The 23598-nt window shown below is 45.9% G+C and overlaps 1 protein-coding gene across 1 annotated transcript in view; it reads left to right on the top strand.

Moving 5' to 3' along the window:
- The first annotated feature begins 1468 nt into the window (after positions 1-1468).
- ASIP (agouti signaling protein) overlaps positions 1469-23598 on the top strand; it is a 419293-nt gene continuing 397163 nt past the window's right edge. The window contains exon 1 of the mRNA XM_086932294.1: positions 1469-1556. The gene's annotated coding sequence lies outside the window, so the exon portion shown is untranslated. The remainder of the gene's footprint in view (positions 1557-23598) is intronic.

The raw sequence follows: 23598 nt of genomic DNA, 5'->3' as shown, positions 1-23598 counted from the left end.
CTTGGTCCTGGACGTCAAAGGTCTTTCCTCAATGGATTAATACATTGAAAAATAGTAGGCATCAATCTGCAATTAGAGTTGTAACAGTTCTGAGAGATTTATTTTACCTGCCAATTTATACATGCAGTTTTCCTTCTCATACCATTTCAAAACCAAGCCACAGTTGAAGTTGTTTGTCTTAGATTATGCTAGCAGCAGTGCAGATTGTCTCCACAAGTGGCTAATGCATCCTTGCTGGTTACACACGATGACTCTCTATTCTGGTTGTTGTCAGGGCGGGAAAGGAGTGTAAAGTGGGAAGTGTGTGCGCAAGAAATATTGCAGGCTGTTTTGTTACAACCCATCAGCCTGCAGGACCAGCCCCGCTATCGCCTCCGAACTAAAAATCGCTATCAACTGGAAGGCCATTGACAACAGATCACCGTTAACATCCAAAATACCTAGTCACACAACACCACCCACTCCTCAAATATCATTTCATGTTACGCATGGCATTCTTCGAGTACCTTTCATTGTGTCCTCAGCTATGGAGCTCAAATTTTCAAGACTCCAGGCAGGGTGAAAGACAGTGGTTTTAATTCCATAAAATCAATTAACCATCCCTAACTGCTCCATATCTGCTTCAGCCAGCCCCCTTGTCTTCTGCAGTGGATGCTCCAATCAGCCACCCTACCTTCTGCATCTGTGTGCCAAGTGCCTGCTCCTTCCTGCTGCCCAAAACCACAATGCTTCTTACCTCCCTTGAACTTGTTTCTTACAGCTCCAGCCAAGACTCCCTCCCGAAGCTGTTCCTGACTGTTTGCATCGCTGTAGCATCTGGCCCTGTGCCTGTCCAAACCCCAGGTCCCCTGCTTCCTGCATCCCCAGACACCAATCAGCGTGTGTCGGCTGCAGCCACTTGACTTCACCTGTGAAAATTCATAATGGACTCCTCATTGACTCTATTTTTAAAATTGACTTTCTTTTGATATTACATGTTAATACTTCACAAATGTATGCTGCTAGGTAGGCCATTGATTGTAGGATGCATAAAAAAAATCCTTGTGTACTTATCAGGTACTTATTTAAATTGCTCTAATACCTTTGCGCCGCGTTTGCCAGGATTGCAAGGACAAAAGGACTAGAAGACATTTTTTATGTTCGTTCTTTTTTTAATAGGGTCATTCAGTTGTTCATAATGTTTTCTAGATATATAGCAACAAAAATGCTTGGAACATTTTTTATTATAACTTTTCAACATGCTGCACAGCAGCCAAGCTGATCTACAACATAGCTTAAAGACACTGGCAATGGCAATAGCTCTGGCTAAACACTAATGAGGTCCCAAAAGGCAAGACCTATTGGCTATGACAATGCTTGTTGGTTCCAATCCTGTCCTGCTCAATAGACTTCAATAAAGTGAACAGGGCAGCCAGCCCAGCAGTGAATGATTATAAGACTTCCTGAGGTCTCCTGTCTCTTCCTCGGCCTCACATCTAAGGCAGCCCTGCTCCAGGAGGACATGTTACTTACTTCACGTTCCTCGCTTCTCGGTGGTAGAACGGTCTGTTCCTTAGGTATTTACGTCGAATATTCACCGCCTATGCTACAAGTTATATACTAGACGCTGCTTGCAAGATAGGCTGAACCCGTGTGTGTACATGTAGCGCCTTGGTGTGTATTCATGTTTGTTCTGTGGCTGATATAGTCTGCGTGCGTTTGCTCCTCTGTATGTGTTTATTTCCTATATACTCATGTGATTTCTTTGTGCTCCTATTCAATCGGGTGCTTTCTTTGTGTGCCGAGTGTCTGTGTGTGTGATTTATTTTCTGCCAGGGGGTGTCTTTTTTAACAACTTGGTACTCTGCGTTAGTGCTTACATGTCTGTTTGATTTATGTTTGTATGCGAGTTTTCCGTTATTGTGATTTGTGTTTTCTACCTGCGAATTTCCTTGTTTACCCGTGTGTGTCTTTTATTGTTCTGTATGTGTTCATGCCTCTATGTTTCTTTTCTCTGTCTATTCACGTATGTGTGTAGTGTTTGAACATCTGCATTAGGGGTGTTTGTGTTTCGTTCTTCACAATGTGCCTATTCCGACATACTTTCTGCAACAAGAGGAGTCGCGAGCATTTTCCCTTCCTTTCTAATGTTGTGTTTTGAAGCAGTAAACATTTAACGAATTCTGTTTAATCAAATAATCATTAGTAGAAAAAAGCATTCCCAAAACCGGCCTATAAGCTTACGTATGGTGTTTATTTGTCATGGTCAGTAGAGGCTCTGTTTTTCAGCTCAGAAATGTGGAGTTTCTTTTTTCATTTTGTAAAAAATGTTCATGCGTTGAAAGATAGATTTACGGCACGTTGAGAAAAAAATGTTGGCCCCATTTGTTTTCGTGTAAGCTTTCAATTTTGCCCTGGTTGCGTTTACTTTATACATGTTGTTTCTGCTGTTTTATTGTGAGGAAGCGTGTTCTTCTTTGGTTGCATTTTAATTGCACCCGGTTTGTAAGCTTGCATATTTATTTAAACTGAGTTCACAGTTCTTGGTGTTCTTGTTATCTCTCATGTAAATGTTTTAAACAGGCTCTGTTTTTTACCACTGATCCCGGGGCTTCAGCTACTATTACGAGGCAATTTGCACTTTTATCACAAGAGCATGTAAAAGAGAAGCAGATGTTTTTGAATGGGGTTCTCGTGCTCATGTCGAAAACTCGTTTACAAATGTTTCTAACCATGCGTGAAGTATACATTTTGTCAGAACTTGTTAAAACATTGCCTTTGGTAGACTTGATTTCGAAAATGTTTGAAACATTCCTTTAGTGTCCTGCAGTATTTTATTTATCCTTCACGCAGTCAGGCCAGTGGTATCTGGGCTGGGTATGAATAAACACTGATCGTTTCTTATTTACATATTTATAGTTTTATAAAGTTCAAGCATAAGACAGTGGCTGTTAAACATTATGCCATATTCTCACAATTTGCACAAGTTATTATAAAATAAATAGGTAAAAACTTACGCTGAGTACGATATTTGGGCAGTGCAAGAAGGGAAGGTAAGATTACAAGTATATGGATGGGTGTTGGGGAAGAAAGAAAGAAAGAAAGAAAGAAAGAAAGAAAGAAAGAAAGAAAGAAAGAAAGAAAGAAAGAATATGAGTGGATGTGGGCAAGAAGAAAGAAAGATAGGACTAAAGAATGAAAGGAAGGAAAAGGAGGATGGGTAGCTGAATGTCTGAATGGATCTATCAAAATACGGAGAAGTAATTATCAGGGTACGTCCATGAATGGATACTGTCTGTGGCAAACATTGCTCTACAAAAAGAAACCTGCTTCTTAGTTCGCACTGATTTTGAAAATGTTGGGAATTTGGAGGAGAATGTAGGATTTTTTTTTAATTTTCCCACATACTTTCTATCTCTGCCTTCGTTTCGAGGCAAGGAAAAAGCATGCAGAATCACTGGACAGTGAGGATGCATGTATGGAGTCAAGAGGTGAGGTTGTGGCATTAATGAAGTCAAGTCAAGTCAAGTCAATTAATTTATATAGCGCGCTACATACCCAGAGGGTCTCAAGGCGCTTGAAGAAGGGTGGGGAATTACTTGTCGAATATCGAGGTTTTAAGTTGCTTTCTGAATGCTAGGTGGTTCTGAGTGAGGCGAAGGTGAATGGGAAGTTGAAAATGTTCAAATTTAACAGAAGCAAATAATTGGTCACAAGCAGCGAGCTCAGACGAAATGCGAGGAAATGGTTGTTAGTCAGGCTGGCATGGTCAAAACAGACAAAGTGTAAGCGTTATATTTAGAGCAGATGCTTAATAGCAATAGCACGCATAGCACTAAAAGTAAAGGTCAAATAGTAAATACATCAACAATAAAACCGTAACCATAACATAAAATCATAATAAACTCTTTAAATCAGCCCAAGTCAACATGCAAGGGGACAATCATTGATAAACATAGAGCATTGTAGTTGTAACAATAACTCATTTGTGAACCCCACGAAGCATCCAGTGCCCTGTGTATCATTACCCTCGTCCACACAGTGGCAGCTCTTTGCATCGTCTGATTCCTCACTAGGTGAGCAAAGGCAGATTTTGATTCCGTATCATGGTAGCTGGGGTAAGCTGCAGGCTGAGCCAAGCAGGAGAGACTTGCTTTGTGGGTCCTTGCGTGGAACCTGCCCGATTCACGCTGCCACCCTTTGCAGGGAGAATGCCAATTTCACCCAGTCACCCCTCAAGGATTTATTCTACCCACTATGTTGTGTTCTCCTAGGAAGGCCTGGGTATTTCAAGTAGTTTGTAATCTAATCCTTCAGAAATATTGAATCCAAAAAAGGAGGTGAGTGCTGTTTAATGCACTTTATTTACTTTTTTGGCATAACATTTGGATGCTTTTTATCATGTTTTCATTGCCATACTTGGAGATTTCTTATGTTTTTCATTCATATTTTACGTTGTATTCCCTCCAGAAGCTTGTAAATATTTCTGCAGATTTTCATATATTTTGACTGACTTTTAATTGCAGTTAGTTATATGATACCAAATTAAATATATACTCGCTCAAAGTCTGAGACCTATAAAATAAATAGTATCATAAAAAGATTGATTTCCAGCTTAGCTTTTATAGGTATGCTAAAACGTGCAGAAAAGTAAAATGGCCCTTAATTTGTTAGGACCTGACACATACCTTCCACTGAGGTCTTAAATACAAGCATCATAAGTGCGGCAGTCCCAATTATGTGACAATAGAAGAAATTGTATGCCAAGGTTGGCCACATTATGTGGCAAAGATGGATAAATTATGTGTCATACTAGGTGCGTCCTGTGGCAGTATTGTTTTCTTTTGTCATTTTAATACACATAAATACTGCTTTTGGTACATGTACTACCTCATTAGTACCAGTGGTCGAAGTGGGGGAAAAAAAGTAGGGGAACTGTTGGCGGAGAATCAGGGGGCGGGAATAACCTAAGGATTGGATCAGTGGGCGGAGTCAGAGGTGTGGCTAGAAAGAGCAAAACATACCAATTTTTTTGTACGTTTGGCATTTCACTGACCAGTTACAGCTTATAACGTTATTTAATTCAAACAATGTGAAAAAAAAGTAACACAACATCCTTGAACAAGCATTAAAAAAGCAATAGGTTCGCCTTTTATTAAGTTAAAGCCATTTGCTTTGCTATACAATACCATTAGCAAAGCAAATGGCTTTAACTTAATCAAAGGCGTCTCAGACCTATTGCATTTTCAATGCTTGTTTTCTTTTCCAGGTGGCGTCCCTCAGTGTGCGTGAGCCCAAAAATAAAGGGCAGAGAAGTTCCAGAGCGGGGCCCACTAAAGCATTCTGATGTGACCATTGTATTGGTCACAGTGGGGGCAGGCAGGTAGCCTTGGCAGTAATGAGCTGTAAATCACTGCAGCAGCAGGGCCATCAGAGGTAGCCGTTTTTGCCTGCTTACCCAAGACCGACGGCCCTTCCAGCTTGCTTTGCTGGCCTCTGCCCCAGATACAGAAGGGAAGGGGGAGAGGCCGTGGGCACTGCAAAGGCTTTGCTCGATGCGCACCACACAGGGGACACGGCTGAAAGCTAAAGTTATCATTTTTAATTAGGAACATTCCTGTCGTCCTGGGACGCTTTTTAAAAATGAAGAAGTAGGGGAACGAACTGTAATCATTTTTCAAAGTAGGGGCACGCCATGCCCTTCCGATCCCGCCCACTTCTACCACTGATTAGTACAGGTTTGACACTTGCAAACAGCAATCAGCACCGGAAAATGAACCAGTTAACATTTGCAAAGAGTCTGTCACTGTGTAGCACCACGTATTTAATGTTTTTAATCTGGCTGAGGTAGATGTTCTATTTTGCTTAGATGGGATCATTATGGAGCATGTGGTGAACTATGTGCAAGTGCAGTACCGCCATAATAATGCAAAAATCACGGCAGGGCAAAATCAGATAATTCCAGTAGCATGATCCTAATCTGAAAGTAAGAATATGTAAAAAGAAAAAAGAAAAAAGAAACAGAATATGCCATTAATCAGTTTCCACTAATTTTCTGGGCAGAGGAAATATTAAACAGTTCCTCAATAAGGCCCAAAAGTAGCCAATCACAATGAAGTGCTGTGCTCCTAATCTAGGGGCCGATTAAAATGGCAGACGGACTTGCGAGGATGCGGATTAACCGCAATCATAATCAGCCCCCTAGTTAGGAAATAAATCAATTTAAAGAGAGGCTAAAGGTAGATAGAGTGCATTGGCAGCTCAAAATTGGCCAAAGGAGGAGAGTTTGAATTTCTTTGCCTTTGCTTTAGAAAAAGATTCCTCAATGAAGATGTTCTAGGAGGGAGTACTGAGTGACTGATGCCGAGTTTACGTTACTTTGAATCCTCAAGACTAAGGGCCCGGTAGACTAAAGTAAATTCCATTCTAAAAATGAGTTTATGACTGAATGCATCTTTTTATGCTTGCCAAGAATCCTTAATGGGATTCCTGATGAGTGTCAATCCATTTACAAGTGTGGATTAATCTTCATGAATCCACAAAGAATTCCTCATGTAGCATAAATGTATCTACGATGCAAATGTCATTGACAGGGGTGTGGAGAATTCCATACTCCTAATTCCACTCATGTGGTGGGATGGGGCATTCCAAGAAGTGGAATTCCCCACCTTTGGTGGGGGTGCAGGATAAAAGCCTTTTCCAAATGGAAAAATGTCTTCCCTGTAGAGAACAAAAAAAGAAAAGGCGTATGTATATGCAGAGGGGGACCTTTCATCCTATGCAAATTTCTCTGCTATGGAGAGCTCCTTACAGGGGGGATAGGCACCCGTCGAAAGAGTCACCTAATACTGTCAGCATTACACCAGAAAACCTAAGCCTGGCATAGCTTTCCAGATGTATTATTGGTTTGAATTGTAAATACCAAAGTAAAGTAAATCTCCACCCTCATGTAGGCGTAGATCTGTATGTGTATGTTTACTATTTATTTTGTGCTACTCGCTTTACGGTTACACTTCAAATTAAGACATTTAACACTTGATATTGTACTATATAAAAGGGGCATTATAGGGATGCTATGGAAAGCAATACTATTGTTCTCTGGCTGCGGTGCCTGAAAGGCTAGACTTACATTGTACAAAATGCGCTTCACAGAATTAAGACAGACATGACTACAAAGGTCAGGCATTAGTGGCCTCCCAACTGATGCCTACAGCAGAGATATGTTATACCTTTAAATATGCAAAAAGAAATGATAGTAATACTTACATTAAACTCAGCCATTGGCTATCCTTTTCGCCCTACATGGCATTCCAGAGAGAGATCAGCCATATGCAAATCAGGCTTGGCCCTGCTCCAACAGGAACAGTTCAGCAAGAACTGCCATGCCAGGTTCCCTCCAAGGGGAAACCCAAGCAACTCCAGACCAGTTTCAGCCTACTTAGGGACCTTCTGGAAGGTAAGGACTGAGGCCTATGGCACAGTGAGTATGAGACTTATGTCTGGGAATACCCTCTGCACTAAGGAGTGCAACAAACAATTAAATTAGGGAAAGAAGATGGAATTAATCGCAGCAACAGGCAATCGCTCAGGTGGCATACTCCAATAATTTTTTACCCACTAAGCTATTCTAAACAGAGACCAATCATTTGCAAATCAAACTTGGTCTAATCCAATAGGAACAGTCCTGTCTGATTTGTCACTTCAGGACCCCCGCTCCCCCAGAGGACATTGCTACAAACTACAGCAAGAACACTGACTCGCCACGTCAGCATTTGTTGTTTGTGAATCATGGCAGTATAGCAATGTGAAATTTGTTGCCATGAGCATAACAAAGGTGTAGGAATGTGGCATTGGTTACACTGCATGAGCATAATGAACTAAGGAATTATAGTTGTTGCATCAAGCAAAGTTCCAGTATGCACAATTTTAGCACATGCATGTGTGCCCCAGAGATAAAAGATGTGCAAACTGTGGGCCTCTTAAGGAGAAGAGCTTGTTCAGAGGCAGTGTCTTTCTGGCTTTGCAGTGAACTGAGTAAGGAATTGGAGACTATGAATGTCCGTCAGCAGGGTAATATAGTAGAAATATCAGTTTCCTCTCATCAAACACTTGAGGAGCATATTTACAAGCTCCTTTCGCCACCGGCGCATCACTTTTTCTGACGCCTGGGTGGCATAGCGCTATTTCACATATTTACCAGGTGGCGCTAAGCCAAATAATGTGCCTTAATATCACTTGGAAAATATACTGCTTTCTGCCGTTGTTTGCTGTGGATAAAGGGCGGCTAATGGGTGTTGCAGTGGGCGTTCTAACCGCAACATCAATTGCTTTTTGACGCTGCCCCAGATGTACAAGGCTACGGCAGAGCCAAAAACTATGGTGAGGTAATGCCTGTTCTTAGAATGGCAATATGAGGAGAAATAATTAATTCCTCTTCATTTTTTTCTCTTTCCAGGTGTACCTCATTAAAAAGCAAATTGCTAATATTGATTGTTTATGTGCAGGGCTGTGTCCCTTCCTGCACATAAAAAATCACCCCTGCACCACAGGCACCCTTGCAACATGGCGTGAGGGAGCCTGGGCAGCTCTTTTTGGAATAGCACTAGGGCAAACGCAGGGGTGTGCAAAATATTTGTAAACACAGCACATCTCTGCATTTTAAAAATGTTGGAACGTAGCGTTGCCAAATTTGGCGTAACACCACGGTCTGACATGTTTTAGTAAATATGTCCCCAGTCTTCCATATCACAAGTAGGTTACTCGCAAAAAGTGCAGAATATAGACAGTAACCTGTTTCGTTTAGCTAAGGGTTGTTGGGGGGGTAGATCTATTCAGGTATTTGTTTGTGACAGAGAGTATCACAAAGGGGACACCAGTTTGCACGGAGAGGCAGTCTCATCTTCTCAGGTCACAAAAGTCTAGTTAATACGTCTGTATTTTTGGGCAAAGATAAGTTACCCTGTTGTATTCTGGATTATCTGTAGCTTATTAACTTAGTTTGCCTTTAGCGTGACATAGGGATTTTAGCAAAATCACATTTATAGTTCATCATGGAATGCTTTGAAGAGAGAATTTTATGAGTTTTATTTGGTGGAAAAATGTCTTTCTAAGGGACAGATGAAGATGAGGCCTCTCGAATGATTCCTACGTTTCTTACATACGATTTCACAGGACTTGTTTTTCGGAGAATAACAGTGGTGATCTGCAATCACAATGTCAGTTCTTGATCCTTTCAAGTAAATTCTCTCACACCATTTGCACGTTATATTTTTGTGTCACTAATGCCCTTAAAAAGGATAGCTGATTCCAATGTCCTGTCAACCTGATCCCAGATTAATGTAGTGCTAAAGGACACCTTCTATCACCCACGTCAATATAAGTCCTTCATCAGCTTCTCCCTACTCGGAGCATTGCCCTAGGCCTAGCAGGGTAGTATATGTACACAAGGGAAACCCAAAGATTGTATGGGATCAAGGGTACTTGAGTAATTCTAGAGACAACAGCCCCTTAACAAAAAATGAAATACAGTTGTGTTCTGGACACAAAAATTTGTTCCATTAACAAATTCAATGGTCAGAATTTTTAAATTTTATTACTACAATTTTAACAAAAATTGTAATTACCCCAGCAGGAATAATTTCAAAAACAAAGATCAAGAGAGCAAACAAACAATGAACTGAAACAAACAATGAGCAAATATTATAATAATGCACAGAAAACAGGTGCTAAAAACCGACAACAAAAACGTATTGAAATAAACAGGCAAACAAACAGTGACCAACATTAACATAACTTCATTAGGTCACAACACTACTGCACCCAAAACTAAAAATAGTTCAAAGCACAGTATAACAGGTCAGAGAGTATGTCGATGTTTCAATCCCGTAAAAATATAGGATGATCCTCAGGACTGAGGATCAGCTGCCTTGTACCTGGCATGGTATCAATTGATATAATATATTTTTGTGTCACTTCTGCCCTCAAAAATGGTAGCTAATGCCAATGTCCTGTCAATCTGATCCCAGATTAATGTAATGCTAAAGGGCACCTTCTATCACCCACATATCAATCAATTTAAGTTCTTTGTCAGGTTCTCCCCACTCAGAGCATTGCACTAGACCTAGCACGTCCTGTCCATTAAACTACTTTAATGGTATCTACCTACATTTACATGGCAAGTCCTTCCAGAAAGTGCACAGTCCAGAACTGCACACTGTATCGTCTTTCGTGTGACACACTGCACACTCAATACTCTTCCCTGTCTCCCTATATAACACTTCAATTTCAAGTAGTACAGAAGTTTAATCAAAGACCAGGGGCATAACAGTAGATCTATATATTTTCACCACAGATTTTTATTCTTTTCAGGTTGCCCAGCTCTACAACTAAGTAGAAATAGCGTATACGTTTTGACTATAGTATATCACATATTCTTCCTCCTTAGCATGCCCTCATAGGCTTCTAATGCTCAAAGGATGGAGGGTCCCATCATGCTCTGCACTGCTAAAACAAAAATGTATTTTTGATTTCTAAAGTTCTTGGGATGAGCACACATGATTGGATGAATCCCCATTAAATTAGGTTTGTACAAAGTTGCAAAGTTCCTGATTTTCATGCTTAACGAAAGTTGCAAATGTTCCCTTTTTCAACTTTACCTTTGCCCATGCAATCTGTTTCTGTGCCGTGCAAGAAAATGTTCATAGTCCCGAGAAACGATTTTCACTCTTCTCAAAGTCAGCCAATGCAGGTATACTTATTCTTTGAAAGTTTCGCTTTGGCTGAGCTTTTCAATGCACAATGGCAAATGTATGACTAGTTTGTCACTGTAAATTCACCCTTTGCTATACAATTCGCTACAAAAGTGATGATCTTTAAACCTGTAACAGTAAAAAACTTAACAGCTTGATGGAATTTGAAAAATTGCACATAGATGTTAGGTAAATGTGCAAGAAAACATCTTTTCAGACCTCTAAATTAAATGCATAGCATCTCAATTTTACTTGCACGGCAGGTCGAGGGTAAGAACATCTAATATAATAATGAGCACACAGACTAAACAAATTTGATGAATACAATGTATTTCCTTAAGAAACATTTCTTTTGAAAATATTTAGGCAGGATCACAGAAAAATATATTGTGTTATGAATATATTTCCATGTTGAGATCTAATGATTCATTATTGAAGATACCTAAACAGACATAATTATGTAGTGAACGCTTGGGGGCTCCGACAAATATTTTTGGATTACCTTCTTTATGGCCCCAGTCTCCAAGGGCACCACAGATTTAGAAACACTGGGCTTCTGCACAAAAGCCTTTTTGCGGACATTCATTGATTAATCCTTACCTTCATTATAGTTGCTTGCTTTCTTTCTATCTCACTCTCTTCTCCGTAGAGAGTGCTGGACTTGAAACCGCCTCCCCGACAGTTGTCTAGATTTTTTGCTAACAACGTCTGCTGAAAAAAAAGTGTTCCACTGCGCCTAAAGGCACTGGTGATTGCTTGGTGGATTTTCTCTCGTCTGCAAAGTATTTTACAAATATGAGCATATGTGGGGGGTCGTAGTCTGTAGTGTCTCCTGACCTTGCGTTCCATGCGTCCCCTGACCTTGCGTTCCCTGCGTCCCCTGACCTTGCGTTCCCTGCGTCCCCTGACCTTGCGTTCCCTGCGACCCCTAACCTTGCGTCCCTTGCGTCTCCTCCCCTGACCTTGCGTTCTATATACCGGGAGCGAAGAGGATAGATTTAAAAGCAGCACAGATAGTAGTACATGTGCGGTTTTATGGGACGGAGGCAGAGATTCTTTCAATCAAATTGTCTCTGTATTGAACAGCCAGTAGCTATATAAGTCAGTTTAAGTTATTATGTTTTAAATGTGCGCAGTTGGGGGCCGAGTGTTCTTTCAGTTGCCTTCATGAAACTGGATTACTCTCCCAGTAGGAATTCATTGTCCAGAAAAAAACCTGCAATTTAGACGCTCAGTAAAATGTTAGGGTTCTACTAAATATCCATACTCTTTCCGCTGCATCGTGTTAGCTTCCTTGTGTGATTCTGCTCTGTTTGCTAGTACCATAAAGCATGCACGTTACGAAGAATCCAACACATAACTGTATCGCGACGCTACATAAACATAAAATAACACCGCAAATGTAGCATAATAACATACCGTGACACAAGAAAGGAATGTGCTATTTTTAATATTACATGAATCAATAACTATTGATTTTGGAATACATTCTATGACTTGTGGCACAAGTCTAACGGAGTCACGGTAAAAGTATTAATTTTACTATAAATATTTGTTGGACGGTTTTAAATGCTGATTACGCTTCAAATCATTTACACTCCTAAGAAAGCCCTGTTCTGAGCCACCGCGGTTGCACCTAATATACGATTTCACACCCGTTGTTTTAGAGCGTATTTGAAAAGTTATTGTTCTCCAAACCGCTAAGGCTATCGGATTTTCCAGTCGCTTATCCTTTCGATGTTTTAAAGTGTCTGGAAGGACATGGTGTAATGTAGCAGGACACCACTTAGGCTGGGAGGTGGAAATAGAGATGAAGAGAAGGGATCAGATATGAAGTAATAAACAAGGGGATAACGAAGCAGAAAGAGTAAATCCGAGGGTGCACGGATATGGGCACAGGCAGCGAAATAAGAGCAAATGTACTGCACAACAAAAAAAAATCAATTGCAGCCAGTGCTTAATTTGAGTCTTTGAGTCGGTAGTTGCTTGCCGGTGGAGGCCACCGGTACTTCGTTTACCCGCATCACATTTAATTTGCCGATAGTAGGAGAGGAAAAAAATGCACAATGCAGAAAGACGAAGGAAGAGAAAGACGGTAAAGGGGAAAAGCAGGAACCTGAAAGAGTGAGAGTGTCTTGCGTTTGAATAAAGAGGTCTGAGGTGGACTGAAGACTACACAGCTTTGATATTCGGCGCACTGTCATTTTATTGCACCGGCAGCGGGTTAGTGAGAACCGACACACACAATTATTTACAAATTAAACCCTGGTTGCAGTATTGTAGAACACAAAAAAAACAATAGCGGCCTTTAGACAGCACACACCAACCCGCGGCTCAAGTCAATAGTAGTTCATACCTACAACCCACTGAATACTTAAAATGGCTATGGTATTCATATACGACCGGTCAAACCGCAAGAGCAGCAGTGTTTTTATAATTGTAGCTATCTGGGACTTCACAAATAGAATGATGGACTGGCATAACGTGTCGGAATTTGACTTGTAAATTCTAGAGTGAAGTTTTTGAGTGCGTATATAACATCTGCATTTGTAAATAGGTGTGTAATCACTGGGAAGATAAATGCTTCCCGTGGGAAAATAAACGCTTCGCTTGTTGGACGCCATCTCGCGATGGCGCAGGTCATTTCACAAATTGCTTGGGAGTCTCCTAAGCCTTCTGTTATTTTTCAACGACCGCCTAACTATGTGGGGCGCATCCTTATCCATTTTTGAGTGTGTATTAACCCTTGACCACGTTGTTTCAGGTCCGTTTGAAACCCACATGGTGATTTTCAATAAAAGTGGTGATCATAAATAAATCGTGTGTGGTGGCGTTAGGTTTTTTCCTCTGGTAAGGGCTAATTTTTGCCGATTTGCTATTATCACCATGATACCGTACAGATTTGCAAGAGGTGTTTATTTACTCGATTTCTTTTTGCAGCGTTTAGTGGTGTTGCTTTATAGTAGTAAAATTCAATAATTAAATATTGTCCACGGTAGATAAAATTAGAACATTAATTTTTACTGCCCTCAAAACATCACTGACAGACATCTGAAAAACTGAAGAAAAGCACTGCTTGAAAGTATGTACAGTGCACATGTACTCTTTTTTTCAGAGCTGGTTGAAGAGAGCCTTATCTGAGGGTGAACTAGGACAATGTGAATAAAGGAACTTGAAACAGGGTCAAGGAGTGACAAAAGCTGTGCTACTGTGTGTATGTGTACGTGTCTGCGTACATGTATGAGGCTGTCCCTCTCCAGCTGTGGTACAGGTGTATTGAAATCAGTCGGGTTACTCCAAATGAGGCACCAATGCATTTTTTTTGTGTCGTCATTTTTTATCGAGACATTTTACAACATGGGAACTGCGCAGAAAAGGGGGGTGGGGTAGCATTGAAGGGGTACACATCGTCATCAGAGTCTGTGCTACCAGACTTTCGCCCCGGTGCAATGCGCCGGACCCCTGGTGGCAGACCCAAGGTGGAAAACAACAAGCAATCCTCCTTGCATCATTGGTGGTAGGCCCCCTGGGCTGTGGCTCCTCTGAAAGAGGAAGAAGAGAGGACTTGTGGGTCTGAGAAGGCCACCGCACGGGGGTGGGGGACCTGTTTCGTAGAGATAGTGTCACAGCAGAGGAGTGGGGTGCAGCGGTGATGCAGCGTGGTCTCACGGGTCAGACCGGGGGCGTCATGTGCGACTGGCTTGGGGTGTACGGTGTTCCTGGTAGTACGATGGGCCATGGGTGCGCGGTGGTGCATGCCCATGCAGGGGGAGTCCACAGGTCTGTGTGTCCGGTGGGGGTAATAGAGGAAGGGGGGACAGGGGAGCAGGAACAGAAGGGGGGAGAGCGAGCTAGAGGCTGGGAGGGAGGGGGTACTAAAAGGGAGGCGGAATGTGATCCACAATAGTAAAGGGATGGAGGAGGGGAGTGTGGGTAGGAATAGAGAGAGAGGGGATGGAAGGGCACAGTGGGGTGATGGAGAAGGGGCAGGGCAAAGAGGGGGAGACAGTGGTGGCTGTGGGGGGCCAGTGTGCTGCTTTGGGGGATGAGGGGGGCATGGCTTCACACAGGTGGTCCATCTGGGGAAACCATCTCCGAGGGCACTGGAGGAGGCGCTGGAAGTCATCATCCCTCAAGGCGTATCGCTCTCCCTGAATAGTGGAGAGGCGAGAGGGGGCAGTGGCAACGTGGCCTACCTTAGGGGGCATCTTGCAGGAAGGAGACCCATGTCTTTGCGATCACCTTAACTTGGTCCTGCATACCGTAGATAACACGCTCATGGGGCGCTGTCTGTATCATCACCACCGTCCAGTCCTTTTTTGAGGGGGGTGTGGGCGATTGCTGCTGGCAAAGGATGCAGAGCTTGGTTGTGGACCGTGTGTAGGAGGCGGTGCTGCGGCCTTCAGAGGTCTTGGGAGTCTCTGAGGTCGTACAATAGGATGACTAAGGGGGAACTGTAGAGGCATTGACACTCCCAAGGCATCTCTGACATAGGACCAAAAGGGCCAGATTGAGGGACATTCGCAAAGAATGTGAGTGTGATCGCAGTGGGTGGTCGGACACCTCCAGCACTTCAAGTGGGGTAGGAGGCCGGCCCTTTGCAGCCTAGCCAGGGTCTAGTACCACTCGTGGAGCTTCTTAAGGAGGCAGAATTTCAACCGGGCTACTCGGGCACTTTGTCCTGAGCTTCCAAGAGTTCAGCCCAGTCTTCTTTCTCAACGGTGGTCTGCAGGCGGTCCTGCCATTTGGCTCGAAGGCTACGTGAGATGGGTTAGGAGAAAAAGTGGTTTGTGACCGTACCGTAAAGCCCCAACATCACGCCTCTATTCCGGTCCCACGTGTACAAGTATTCCACCACCAAAGAGGGTTGAAGAGACCATGGGCGGGGTCCAAGACAAAGTCTGAGGCAGTGATGTAGTTGGAGATGCCTCCAGGCCTGCTGTGGATGTAGATTAAACTCCTCCCTCAGGTCGGCGAAAGGATTCAAGTCGCCGTCCAGCAGAACTTAGAGGCCTATTAGGATGGCGGACGGACCTGTGTCCGTCCGCCACCCCGAGGTGGAGGGACCATCCACAGGGGCAGTGGTGGTCCCTCCATACCAATTAGGATGTGACCGCGACCCTGGCGGTCACATCCCGTATCTTTAACCTTGCGGCGGGTGCTGTTTGAAGCAGCACCCGCTTCAAGGTTAAAAATGCATGCTTTGCAATTACATGCACAAAGCGGCAGGCACCTCGTGGTGCCTGCCTCTTTGTGCATGTAAATGCAGGGGGGTACCATAGGTACCCCCCATTTGCACCCCCCACCCCGACACCCTGGGGGCCCGCAACGGGCCCCCAAACACAAAAGACCACATGCTTCCGCCGTGGAAAAACATGTTTCCGCCTGCAACCTAATATGGCTGGCGGTGTCTTGTAGACACTGCCACCATATTTGTGTGCATTCACCGCGGATCAGCGGCGGACGGACTTGCCGTCTGCCGCTGATCCCACCGGCATCCTAATGTCGCGTTGGGTGTTTGCGATGTCCGCAGCGGTGAATCCGCATCCTTTGGGCCGGCGGTGGTTTCCACCGGCCCGGAGGATGCGGATTCACCGCCAACATAATCGACCCCTTAGTCCAGTGTTTGATTTCCCGCCTCCATCCACACAGCCAGCGGAGGACCTGGTGGTCGATGTGGATGCTATCATTGCCCCACAGTGGCACCTTGGTGTGCAGTCGGTGGTCCACTCCAAGTAGGCGATGGGCACGGCACCAGGCTTTGTGCATGGCCTGCTACACAGGGTGCGGAAGGGGTGTGTCGGGGATGTGATCTCCGCTGAGGAGGCTAAGGCTGTTAGCACACAATAGGAGCGATTGTTCCATATGATCCCACTGCGTGGGATCCGAGGTGCCAGGTAGCTGGTAGGCAAGTTGGGAAAAGTAAAGGGCCAGAGCATAGTGCTCCAAGGATGGAAGGCCCTAGCCTCCAGAGCAGCGCCCGACCATAAGGCAAAGCAAGGTCAGGAGGATGCCCACATGAAGGCCCGTAACCAGGAGTTAATGAGGCAGAGGTGGCTAGGGGCACCATGGCAGGTATCATGCCAAGCACTTAAGTGAAGCACCATCCTTACTGCTTGTACCCTGCCCCACATAGAAAAACCCAGGGAGGAGCATTTATCAAAAGCTTAATTTGTGTGATCAGGGGGGTTAGGTTGTCCTTACCCGTCCCGGTTACGACCCTATTGACCAGAATTCCCAGGTACTTGAGGCGGGAGGGTTTCTAACGAAAAGGCTATCCATGGATTGCTGCCTTCATGGTGCCGGCCAAGAACGGGAGGGCCTCAATCTTGTTCCAGTTCACCGTATATCTGCAAAGTCATGAATAATTTTCAGTAGTGCTGACAGGGAGTGAGGGAGACTCCAAAGGGTGAGCAGGACGTTATTGGCATATAGGTATAATTTGGAAAGATCCCCGCTATGGGTATGCCCATTTTGTGTGCCGAGTGGTGGATGATAGAGGCCAGGGGTTTCATAGCCAGGAGGAATAGGATTGGGAAAGCGGGCAGCCCTGGGCGGGTGCCCCTCCATCTCTGGAAGGGGCCTGAAAGCAACCCTCCACAGTTGACCTGGGCAATCATACAGCAGCCACACCGTGGAGATGAATTGATCCCCGAGTCGGACCATTTCATGGTGGCAAAAATGTAACCCCATTTAATGCGGTCCAACACCTTTTCAGCGTCCAAGGAGATGGCCAAGGCGTCCTCTGGGAGGTCTGTGGTGGCCCATAGGGTGTAGGTCAGGATACAGAGATGGTTCCTGAAAGAGCGGCCTGGTACGAAGCCGACCTGTGTGTTGAGGATAAGGGAGTAGATCACCTTGCTCAACCGTGACCTCAGTATGCTCACAAGGATTATTATATCACCATTCAAGAGAGATCTGGGTCATTAGCTGCTGCACAGTAGTGGGTCAATTCAAGGTTTGGGGAGAACCACGATCACTGCCCTCTTAAAAAGGGATCCCAAGAGGCAGCCCACTGTGCTTCCTGAAACTCTGCTTGGAGAGTATTGATTACCTCAACCCGGACCACCTGTAGAATTCCGCGAGGAAGACCTCTTCCCTTGGGGCCTTGTGATAGGGTAACTTGTAGATGGCAGCTGCAATCTCATCCTTGCTGAAGTCCCCCTCTACGAGTTCCCTGCCCTTGTCTGTTAAGCATGGGATGTCAACCTCATCCAGGAATTAGGTCACCCCTTCTTCGCTAGCCGGTGTCTCCGGGGTGTAAAGGCTTTTGTAGAACAACGCAAACTTGTTGATGATGGCCTGCGGCCAGATGAGGATCTCCCTGACTTCATACTAGATAGCAGGAATGGTCATCGCAGTGTCCCGTTGTCGCAGCTGGGCTGCTAACAGCCTTTTCCCCCTGTTTGTAGTGCCTCCTTTTTAAACGTTGGAGAAATATTCAGGCTTGTAAGTATTGAGGTCATTAAAAGCCATAGAGGCCTGTTCCAGGTGGCGGTGGTTTGGTACAGAGGGGTGGGAGTAGCACAGGTGGGTGAGGGAAGCGCTCTGCCCCTCCAGGTCAGCCTGGAGGAGAGACACCTGTTTGTTGGCCACAGAGGTGTCCCTCATCAGTTAACAATGTTGATTTCGCAGCCACCCAGATCACCCTCTGGGAGTCCTTAAAATGCTTATTGTCCACCAGGTATGCAGCAACATGGGCCCTCAGTTGAGACTTGCCATGAGGGGAGCAGTACCATCACACGTTCAAATGCCATGGTTTGTGGCCCAGGGAGGCCAAACCTACATCAAGGGAAAGTAGGACTGAAGAATGGTTGGACAGGCAGCCTCCAGGTTGTGAGATTCCCCAACAATGGCTACCGCCGAGTTGGAGATGAGGAAGTTATTCAGCCTGGATTGCATGCCGTGGTGGGCAGAGGACAGGAAGGTATACACCTTGTCCGTCGGGAGACCGTGGTCTGGGGTGACATCCCCCATTAAGGCCCTCTCTGAGTCGTTCCCCCTGTCCAGGGCACCTGCTCTGTCTAGCGCCGCATCTTAGGCAAGGTTCCAGTCTCCTCCTATGACGTACCAAGATGCTCCGATCCCTACAAGCAAGTGTTTCAACTGGAGGAGGAAAGGGCGTTTGGCTCCGATTGTGCATACACAGCCTACGCAGAGGGATATATCCCCAACCCGCAACTTGGCAAACACGTACCTGCTATTCCAGTCGTACCACGTTTCATGACTGTGATGGGCAGCAATTTACGGAGGAATATCGCTACCCTGCCTTTTTGTGGCAGACTACCCTCATCGGCAGATGTCACCGAGATGCTGCTGTGTATCACTCTGCCCACTCAGCCGCGCCATAGCTTATCGGATTTCAGGTCGTCCAGGTGTGCCTCCTGTATGAGAGCCATATCCACTCTCTTGGCCTGCAGGTATGAGAGCACTTTTTCCCATTTGATTTAGTAGGTGAGGCTACTGACGTTCCAGGAGAGAATGGGCAAAGGCAGGAGGGTGTGCGGTGGTGGCCCAGGCATCTGGGGACCTGGGGGCACTGAGATGTAGCAGGGGATGAGGCCAGAGGGGTGAAGGGGGAGTTGGTGGGGTAGGGAGCATGGGAGAAGTGCAATGCAGAAAGTACAGCATGAGGGGCTCTAAAATTTGTGCTGCGGGTCTAAGTTTGCACATATGGCACGCAGAGAGGACCTTAAGGCAGACCAGGCAGTCCAAGGGGCACATGGGTATGCAGGAGTGCACACACAGAGGCACAGAGCGGTCGCAAGGATCCATCGGAGGTATGGGGTGGAAGAGAGCACCCCCAAGCATTCACCAGGGGGGGAGAAGCCAAGCATTTGGGCGTCCAGTGATCCACCAGTGCAGCATGAAGTGGAAGCCTACTGGTCTCACTGAGGGACACAGCGCCTGAGGCAATGTATCAGGTAGGGTGAGCAGTATATCAGAGCTGGCAGAACCCCAGAGCAGCAGGATGTGCAGAAGGGATGGGGAGCAGAAGTGTGGGAGGGGGATGCGGAAGGTGGCATAAGGCCATTCCATGCTTAGGGGTCAGTGCATCGGCACGCGTGGTGGCCGGGCCAGTGAAACTCCATTGGGGGAGGGCCAGGGTAGGGCAGTCCGCAGCGTACGCAGCATACAATGATCAAGGCAATCAAACAGTTGGAGAGACAATACAGTGAGATAAACGAAGAAACAGTCTACGAGAAAGGCATGTTGATATTCAGCCAGCTGTCTTCCTCAGGTATCAGCACTCTATATGCAGCTCCCCCGCTGTGCCAGGACCGCTCTAGCTTGGCAGACCTCAGGGCACACCCTCCATGGCGGGGGTGGGTTTCAATGGGGAATGGGACTTGTCCCTGTCCTGCGTGATCGCAGCCACCACCTGAAGAGCCTGGTTCCTGTCGCCCTGGGATCGAGCCGCACTATCAGGGTCCCTGCTCCTATTCCAGGAGCCCCTGGAGGGCTGCCGAAGACCGCTGGTGGGGGAAGGGAGGGAGAGCGGTTGCGGTGGGTCCTTTCATGGTGGCAGCTGAGGCAGTGTCCATGTCCTGCAAGGATAGACCATCCAGGAAGCAGCGCAGGTCCTACGGGTCAAAGAATTCTTTTGAGTCACCATCCTTGGTGATCTGTAGGCATGCAGGTTCAAAGAGGCCATATTTGATGTCCAATTGGTGGACCAGAGTCAGGAGGGAAAGGAAGGTTTTTTGACGTTGATTGGTCTCCTTGGAAAAGTCGGCAGCCATCCGGATCTCATATATATATATATGGGTGGTGGGTATGGGCCGCAGATATCAGTTGCTGGGCTTCTTCATGGCGTAGGAAACAGGCTATGAGGGGCCTATGCAGTGAGCTCACTGCATTTCCATGCGAGGGTCAAAGTCCAGGCCAGTGAGGAAGGATTTGAAATCAGGCCCCTCTGCATTTTCTGGATAGCCGAAAAAGCGTATGCTGTCCAGTCCTCCGAATCGATGACTTTATGCGTAGAAATAAGAGCACCTGGCCCTAATCCAGCAAGGTATTAATGCAGTCTTCCAACATGGAGACTCATTGGGTCAGGCCATCAACTCGGGTCTGGAAGCTTGCGATGTCTGAGCGGATGGATTTGGTCTTGGCTGCCAGCATGGAGATATGAATGTATGATGACATATTCACGCATGCCTTAGGAACTCCATCATTTGAACGAATGTGTCTTTAGCAGGCATTTGTCCTGCATGCAAGTCGTTTTAACAACCTATAGTTTATTTACTATTCCAATTCCAGTCTGCACAACAGTAGAGAAGGTGTTGGACCTTAATTCCAACACCACCCCACCATTGCGCCTCCCTAAAGCAAGTCGTTGTAATGACATGCGTACAGAACTAGTGTGTGTTAAAGACGCATTTGTTCTGTTGCTGGCAATGTGAAGGTACAACGTGATTCCGGCTTCATCCTAAAGGACGTTTCCCTGGAAATATTCATGTCCATGCCCTCCAGGCATTGGACCACAGAAGTGATTTCCTTGAGTATTACGTGGCATCCTGAGCATTGACTGTGGCGGGTTGATGCCGACCGGCTTCGGGGGGATAGGGGCCAGTGGGGGTGGCCATGGTTCGAAGTTGGTTGAGGGCTTCGGTGAAGAGTAGCTGCCATTCTGGTTTGCTCATTGTCTTGCCAGGAAGCATCCCCGATCAGTGTGCTGTCTCCCCGCTCAGGAAGGTAGGGCCCAGCCGCCCTGAGTATTGGGTAGTTGCTTTGTGGCAATCCTGGGGGCGGTGGTGTGGGAAACCTTGAGGGGTGTTCACAGATGATAGGATACCACCGCGCACAGGCCGCCAGCATTCAATGAGGTGCAGTGGCGGTCATGCAGGAGTCCTACAGCACCATTGGTGATGTGGGTGTAGAGACAGAGGTGAGATATCCCTGCCCGACCCAGCCGTATGTGGCTCTGTCAACCGTGCACCTCTGTGGGCCAAGTGGGATACAATCAGTCCCGCAGTCCAAGGTGGTGCACTGCATCATGCTAGGGGGAAGGTCTGCTTCACCTGGTGGCATAGGCCCAGCCCACAAGGTCAAGACCCACATGGCCTTCTTATGAAATGACCAGATTCATAGCCCCGTGACTAGGCCCAGATTTCTGTTTCCAAAAGAATGTACAAACTGTTTTATGGCACTTCATGTAATAAATAAAAAGACGGCCAAAACCAATGTACTTTGAGACAGACTTCAGATGCTGACTCTGTTGCCTGTTCTCCCTGCCTCCTCGTTTAATTAAATCAACTTTTCTTTTTTTGCCAAATGCCTCTTGTCTTTTACTTTTTCAAGGTAAATTCATATTCGAGCAACATTTTGGTGAGCCAGTTAGGAGAGATTGGTTCTTCGAGCCCAATTACAGCCCAAAGAAAAGGACCCTGCTTGTACAGATTCAGATCTGTGCAACAAGAACAGTGAACATTTGTTGCAATTGATTGGAAGTTCTGCTGAATCTGTGGAGTGGAGGTCCATCCTGAAAGGAAGAAGTTTAAAAATATAACATGAGCACCCTACCACTAACAGAAATCTGACATATTGCCTATTTTATGTGTCCCAGCTGAGTAATCACAAGACGACCTCGGAGGCAAACCTGTGGATGTCACCTTTCCACAATAGTTAGCACACTAGGAAATGTGAGGGTTGTTTAGTCGTTTGGGTGTGACATAGAGGCTACGCTTGTATCTGGGTGTGATACAGGGGTGGGGCCTCACCGCTTGGACCACTGGGAGTAACAAAGACAGTACGCATAGGCTCTGTGTTTGATATAGAGCCAGAATCTCAATCTTTATTTTTTGTCTAAAGGAGTTTTCTCAGTCAGGCACTAGTAGAACTATGGGCCATCTTCAAGTTGGCACGACCTACAATTCTGTCACAGAATCTGCAAGGAAGGCGCCCACGCCTCCCCCACTTCTCCCCACCACGGAGGGGCTCTCTCTGATGCCAGTCATCACAGACATTTCTGCACCAGATTATACCGATCTGCTGGTCGAGGGGGCCGTAGGGCACCCCACCGGGCAGCTAGCCACTAAAGCCTGCCCCTCCCCTGGGGTCCCCCCTCAGGGCACCAGCCAGCAATAACTCCACCACCATATGGACGCCAGCCATGGTGGCCAGGCCAATCCGACCCCACTCAGATGGCAGTTCTGGAGTTTACAGCGAATATCCTCGAGTCATGCAGATTAGCTCGGCAGTGGGCATTCTGTGCACACCACCTCATAGTGGTGGCCGCCAAACATACGAAAGCATGTGTTAGCCAAAAAGGTACACAAGGAGCAAGAGATCCGGGATCTTAACTTGTGCATGCCTGCTGAGTCCCCCAAGGCTATGTGGGGAGCCGACCCAAGGTGCATAAGGTCAAACAGACCGCATGTACCCCCGGGATTGCTAAGCTTAGCCTCTGTCACCACTCTGGCACCTCCCCAAGTGAGGATGTGGCACTGACAAGGTTGCCCAGCACTATGCATTGTCTGTCCCCTGTGCCCGAAGCCCCTGACCTGCTGCGAAATGCGGTGCCCAAGTGAGTAAACACTGGAGGGAACTCAGCACATCCAGCAAATAATTCACCACCCAAAGGAAGTGCCCCCACCAGCCACAAGGGTAGAGTCCTAGAGCCAGAGGGGGGCTCACTACCACACATATACCCCCATGCAATGGCCCACTATGAAGGGCAAAACCAGGAGCAAGCCTGGAAAAACTCCAGTAAGGCGGGCCCTGTAGTATTCGTTGATAATGAATCCAAAGATGAAAGTTGGAATTATGAATTTATTCCACATAAAATGAGCACATCCAAACTCATCAGCTGTCAGTAAGAAACTAACTCACAGTGAATATTCTATGGAACATAGAATACATACCAATTCGA

The sequence above is a fragment of the Lissotriton vulgaris genome, chromosome 7, assembly GCF_964263255.1.
Source record: "Lissotriton vulgaris chromosome 7, aLisVul1.2, whole genome shotgun sequence".
Classification (NCBI taxonomy): domain Eukaryota; kingdom Metazoa; phylum Chordata; class Amphibia; order Caudata; family Salamandridae; genus Lissotriton; species Lissotriton vulgaris.
Note: the sequence above shows the minus strand (reverse complement) of the source record. Positions and strands in the feature narration are given on the sequence as shown.